This window comes from Hypanus sabinus, chromosome 23 (genome assembly GCF_030144855.1).
Source record: "Hypanus sabinus isolate sHypSab1 chromosome 23, sHypSab1.hap1, whole genome shotgun sequence".
Lineage (NCBI taxonomy): Eukaryota > Metazoa > Chordata > Chondrichthyes > Myliobatiformes > Dasyatidae > Hypanus > Hypanus sabinus.
Window position 1 is genome coordinate 32,861,096 of NC_082728.1, and position 6,802 is coordinate 32,867,897.

At 39.9% G+C, this 6,802-nt stretch overlaps 1 protein-coding gene across 1 annotated transcript in view; it reads right to left on the bottom strand.

Annotated features, from left to right (window-relative positions):
* LOC132380102 (butyrophilin subfamily 1 member A1-like) overlaps nt 1-6,802 on the bottom strand; it is a 94,284-nt gene that overhangs the window by 54,675 nt on the left and 32,807 nt on the right. The gene's annotated exons all lie outside the window — the stretch shown is intronic.

Sequence of the window (6,802 nt, forward strand, 5' to 3'; positions counted from 1 at the left end):
AGCTCTGAAGAAAGATTGAAAGAATTAAATCTTTTTAGCCCAAGTAAATGTAGAATGAAAGGAGACATGATGTAGGTGTTCAAAATCATTAAGGGTTATTATTAAAATCAATAAAGTGGGTGCCAGCTATTAATTCAAAATTAATCCATCATCAAGGACACGAGGCCATAAGTGTTGACTGGTTAAAGGGAGATTTCAGGCTAACATCAGGAAGCATTTCTTTACACAGCAAGTGGATACATGGAACAAACTACCTAGTTGTGGAATTGAGAGTGGCACCTTAGAGACTTCTAAATCTAAGCTCGGTAGTTACTTCAACACACTATGAATAGGAATTTATCAAGCATAATTGAACCGAATGGCCTGTTGTCAAAATTTTTTAAATGCTCTCATGCCCAACTGAGGGAGGCTTGGAAATTGGAAAAGGTTGCAATGACCAATGTTGTACTTCAATAGAGATAACAGGGACAAAAATGTGGAGACCACTGATTTGACTTTGATAAGATTCATATTATTTCATTGCAATTGAAGATTTATTTCATAAAACTTAGCAAATAATTTTGTCAAATAAGCAATGTCATGACTAATATTCTTATGTTTTTCACTAAATGAAGCATTCGAGTGTTCAAAGAGTTTTATCACAATTTCAAAAAGCCCATAAAAGTGTCTCTGGCAGGTTCCTTTTGAGAGCCATCTGACTTCTGTGTGCAACAGCAGGCATTCAAACTGTTCATTATTCTCAATACAAAGCTCTCTAAATTTCTAGAACTAAAATATGGGACATTATTTTATTTACTGCCAAAATAACAGTATTTAATGATTTCTCTGGCTAGTCACTTAGATATTTTGTTACAAGATCTTGTCTATAAATTACACAGTGAATGGTAAATACGTTAGGTAAATATTCCTCAAGAAAGTAATAATTCCATGGTGTTGTCCTGTCAGTGATGCTTCCCCATCCGTTGCACAAGCAAGAATGTTGGTGAGCAGAATGTCCTTCTCTTTGAAAAGTGTTCAACACCCTGAAATATTGACTCCTTCCTTTCTGTTTCTTATCCCCTTGGAAATAACAACTCATGAACCAAGCTTTAATCTTCTTTGACACAAACGAAACCAAGAAGCAACGATTCATTGCCTGGTGAAGTTTACTCATCCAACTGCAGAGCAAATTCTAATACCATAAGCATATTGCCTAATATGTCTTCCACTTTCTCAGCCATTTCATGTATTTGTCTTTGAACAGTGTTGGCAAGTGGAATCGCTTTAATTATTTGATGCGGTGACTTATGTGAAACCACACTCAGAACTTCCCTTACTTCTGGCAAAATCAGTTATTCTTCAATTATATGGGGGGGTGGGGTTCCAGAATATTATATGAAGTATGCAAACCATTGTTGTTTTGTTAAGAGCTGGCAAGCATGTTTTGAAGATGTTTCCATTTCTGAAAGTTTCCACAAAGTGACTGAAAATAAGGCAAGTTCTTGCTTGCTTTGTCAACCTTAAATTTCAGGGCAATATTTACTCATGTTTCAACTTACAAGTTCACTCAGCTGTTGTTCTTTCAAAAGCACAACATGATTGAAAATGCATTGATAGGATCCAAGCAAGGCTGAGTTTATCCTTGCTTCTGATTGTTCATGAAGAGCTGCTGCTGAGCTATTGTTTCCGAATTGCCAAGACCGTGCAGTAAAACTGTTGTCATAAAGCTGCTGAGTGAGAAATTGTGTATCCAGCAATGAGGAAGGCATAGCGATGCATTTTCAATTCAAGATAGAATGTGATTTGGAAGGGAAATTGAAAGGACGGCAGGTTACCATGTCACTTACCACCCTCATCCATCTAAGTCACGCTTATTGCACCCTTGGGAGCTGCCTTGAGGTAGCACAGAAACCTTTTTGTAATTCAGCGGAAGTAACAGAATTTTAAGACAATGGATCCAGAATGGAACTGAGATCCATTGTGTTATAAATCTGGTTTGTTTCCTGAATTTCAGCAGTTTGATGTGTTGAAAGTATTGGATAATTCCCTGTGAATACCAGAGGCTCACTCCTATTTTTAAAAAGGTTCCAGTTTTTGCAGTTTGAGGGAGCTTGGTATGTCACCAAAGATGCCTTCTTGTCAAGGAGGAGGTAAGCCCTAAAGGCACATACTAAATATTTCAAGAACAAGTTCTTTCTCTCTGCCCTCACTATATTTTTAATTTGTTTGCTCTCTTTTAGCACTATAATTTTATAATACATATCCTTTAATGTGATTTATAGTTTTTCTTTTATTATTATTAAACATTGTAATGTACTGCTGCCAGAAACCAACAATATTAAATCTGATTCTCACTTAAAGCAAACTTTACTTTGCCACCCTATTTTCATTAAACCATTCAATAATTGTTTGAATTTTAAATAATTACTTTGTAAGATTTGACCTCAAATGATAAATCTCTTTACATAGACACACATAGTCCTTATAGAAGCTCATATCCATTGGCCTAAGTGCACAGTTGTTAAATATAGCTCTGAATTTGAACTCCATTTCCATTTATTTTCCTAATCAGACTTAATAACCGTATGAACACCTTACTCTGTTTGCTTCTGTGGCATAAGTGTGTTTTCCAGGTTTCATGAGGGTATTAGGATATCAGCCTGTCAATCAGAAAACTGGCCTTCAAAGGGAAGGCCATTGTGGTTCTTTGGCCTCCAGTTGGCAGAATTGTGCCTATGATGTTAGCATTGATTTGGTTTAGTAACTTTGAGAGAAGGGCAAGAGACTAGTGGGCCTACTCTTCTTGGAAGTTTCATACCCACTGGAGAGAGCAAATGGGGCTTCAGTTAGTCAACATAGCTGAAAGAAAGTACTTCAATTGTGTGTGTGTGGTTCGGAACTGTAGAGTCATAGAATCATACAGCTCTAAAATGGACTTTGTCCACCATGACTGTGGTGCCCATCAAAGCTAATCCTTTCTTGCCTGCATTAGGCCCTTCTCCCTCAATGCCTTTACAATCCAAATACTCTTCTAAAGCCCTTTTAAACATTGTATATTCCTCTGCCACTTCCTCCAGCAGATCAGTCCAGATAGTCACCACACTCTGTGTGAAAGGTTACCCTTTCAAACTCATTTAAATTTCATCTGCTCTCACCGAAAATATGTCCTCTAGTTCTCGAATCTCCTGCCTTGAGAAAAGAAAGAGACTTGACATTTCATCCCTGTTAATTTTGTAAATCGCCATCCAGTCTCATCATTGCTCTACAACACTCTATTCCAAGCAACATCAAGGTGACTTTCTTCTGCACTCTTTACAGCACACATCCTTCCTGTGCTCAAATGTGAGAGGAATTCTAATCTTCTTTCTACATAATTAATCTAAGTTGGTAATCTGAATGTGCTGTATCTGCAGAGTCTGTGTGTTTAACCCCACAAATGGTATAATGATTAGACCATTTTCCCAATGCTGGACCTGGAACTATGCCTACCTTTTCATCAGCTGCTTGGAACAGTCTATACTCCAAGCCTACACTGGTATTGCTTCCCAACACTTTCTGCACCACATTAACAACTTGGAGCTGCATCATCAATTTCTTCAACTTTATCCCCAGCTTCAACTCTGCTCTTAAATTTACTTGGTGTATTGCTGACGCTCTCTCTCCTTTCTCAATCTCTCTGGAAGCACATTATCTGCTAATTTAACTTATAAAGCTATTGAGTCTCACAGCTATCTTGTGTATCCCTTTTTTCAACCAGTCACTTGTAAAAATACTATTCCCTTTTCCAAATACCCTTAACCCTGCTCCCTCTTCTCAGGATAAGGCTTTCCATTCCAGAACATCTGAGATTTCCTCCTCTTTCAAAGAATGGGGTTTCATTTCCTCAACAATTGATGCTGCCTTTATCCGTATCTCCTCTATTTCCTGGACATACCCTCTCGCCTAATCCTTACCTATAATCCCATGAGTCTCCGCATCCAAAACATCATTCTCTTTAACATCTGCCATCTTCACTAAGCATGTCTTTCTCTACCTGCCCCCATTCTGTTTTCAGTAGGGTGCAGATTTTGCTCTCTAGGTGACTCCATTGTCCACTCATCCTTCTCCAGGCACTTATCCCTGCAAGTGGCAGAAGTTCTACACCTGCCCCTTCACTTCCTCCGTCACCAACATTCAGGGCCCCAAACAGTCCGTCCAGGTGAGACAACACTTCATCATAATTGTCTGGATTCATCTGCTGTATCTGGTGTTCCTGGTGCCGCCTCTTCTACATCTATGAGGCCTGTGTAGATTGGTGCTCTGTTTAATTGAATACCCTTGCTTCACCCACCACAACAGGTGGGATTTCCCATTGGCCATAGATCTAAATTCTACTTCCTATTCCCATTCCAACATATCAGTCCATGACCTCCTCTACATTGACAATGAGGCCACAGTCAGGTTGGAAGAGCAGCTCCTCATATTCCATCTGGGTAGCCTCCAACCTGATGATGAGAACACCATTTCTCTAACCTGCTAATTTCTTCCCCCTCCTCCTTCTCTCTTATTCTATTCCCATTCTGGCTCTCTCTTACCCCTTCTTTTCTCATCCCTTGCTTAACACCCCTCTCTTGTGCCCCTGCTTCTTCCCTTTCTCCCTTGGATCTCTCCTATGAAATTCCTTCTTTTTCAGCCCTTTACTTTTTCTCCCTATCACCTGCCAGCTTCACATCTCATTCCCCTCACCTGGCTTCACCTATCACCTGGCAGCTTCACACTTTAGTCCCCCTCACCTGGCTTCACCTATCACCTGGCAGCTTCACACTTTAGTCCCCCTCACCTGGCTTCACCTATCACCTGCCAGCTTCACACTTTAGTCCCCCTCACCTGGCTTCACCTATCACCTGGCAGCTTCACACCTCATTCCCCCTCATCTTTCTTCACCTATCACCTGGCAGCTTCACACCTCATCCCCCCCTCACCTGGCTTCACCTATCACCTGCCAGCTTCTGCTCCCTCTCCTCCACCTAATTCTGACCTCTTACCCTTTTCTTTCCAGTCCTGATAAAGAGTCTCAGTCCACAATTATGATGTTTATTCCCCTCCATTGATGCTGCCTGACCTATGGAGATCCTCTGGTAATTTTTGTGTTTTGCTCATAGACTGGTCTGTATCTTTGACTCGCAAGAAATAGTTTGGAAAAGGAGCCGTATTCACCACCAGGACAATATTGTATGTTTTGTGTTGTCTGTAATGGTGAACTTCTAACTCTGAACCATGAATTAACAGCATTTGTGAATTTAATTCAGCACTTACTTTTAATTTCAGCAAAGGGATATTTCCTCATATTGACTGCAGTTCATCTAGTCCTGCACACTAGGTGGAGTGAGAGACCAGTGCAGCCAAATAAACCAGTGGTGCAATGAACCCATGTCACAGCCAACCAACAAATTTCCCCCTGGCAGTGAGCAGATTTACAGATTACAGATGAAGTCAGTATCTTAAAGGACTGAACTGCAGTCCAATCTGTGCACAATGCATGAATGGTGAGTAGCCAGAGAGTATTTTTTAATGTCACAATTTTCATCAGCTTGTTTCTTACTTGAAAACAGAAAGAGAAATGTGATGTTCGAAGAGGAGGGGAAGCAAAGGGACTGTGTAGAAGAAAGGTCAAATAATCCATGGCAGAGAAGAAGGGATGAGGGGAGTGGAGAAATGAGGAACTGGAATCAGAGGGAAGTGAATGAGAATTGGACTAGAGAGCGAAAGAATGAGAGGGGGAAGGAGAAGGGGTCAGATGAGAATAAAGAAGGAACTGGGAGGAGTGAAAAGGAGATTGATGGCAAGAGCACAGGAGATTAAAGCGGGGAGAGGATTGGAGGGGTATTGCAAGTGGAAGGACAGAAGGAATCAAAGGTGAGGGGAAGGAGTGGACAGCAGAGAAGAAGGGATTCAAGGGTAGAAATGGGGAGTGGAGGACAAACAGAACCAATAGAAAGGAAGCGCTTGGGAGTAGAGATCAAAGAAAGCAAACATCAGGGAACGAAGCATAAGAATCAAAGGGTAATAGAGCCTAGTCGAATGAGAAATGTGATGATATTTAGTTCTATTTGTTCTATATCATGTCAAGATCTTAAATCTCACCTGTTTATTATCTAATGGCATGTCAATCAAGAGAGGTGACAGAATATTATATTTCAAAAGACTAGTTTGCTGAACTACTTTAGTTTCTTTTCTGAAAGGGTTATCGCTAATTATTACTACTCTGAACTGTGGGTCTCTTCTCCATACCAAAGAGAAATTATCTCCAGCTAACAATGCAACTCAAATACAATAATCAAAAACAAATAAAGGTTGTGTCTTCTCATTCACTCCTTACTATTTCTATCTTCAAAGTTGTTCTGTATTTATCTTTACTAATTGTCTTGATATGGCATTATTGACATGGACAGTTTCTGTATCTGTTGTCTAATTTTGAGGTATTATTATCCTTTATTACACAACTGCAGATGGACAAAGTTTGTTGATTTGAGCTCTACAGGGATTTCTTCTACATTTAGAAATTGAGGTTAGCAATATTCTTGCCAGAATAAGCATTTTGTTGATCTGTCCAGTGAATAGTTATCACAATGCATTAATGGAGTGTAGGATGTTTCTGAGAGTGGCTGAACAGTGATTCGGGGGAGGATGTGCTCACACTCCCACCTACCATCATGTTGTCAAGAAACAGAGTATTCTGCAGTAGCTATTAATGCCTGTTTTTATACAGTAATTCTGAATCCCTATCAATATTGTAAAATCATACCACACACGCACACACATAACATAAACTGCTAAAAATAAT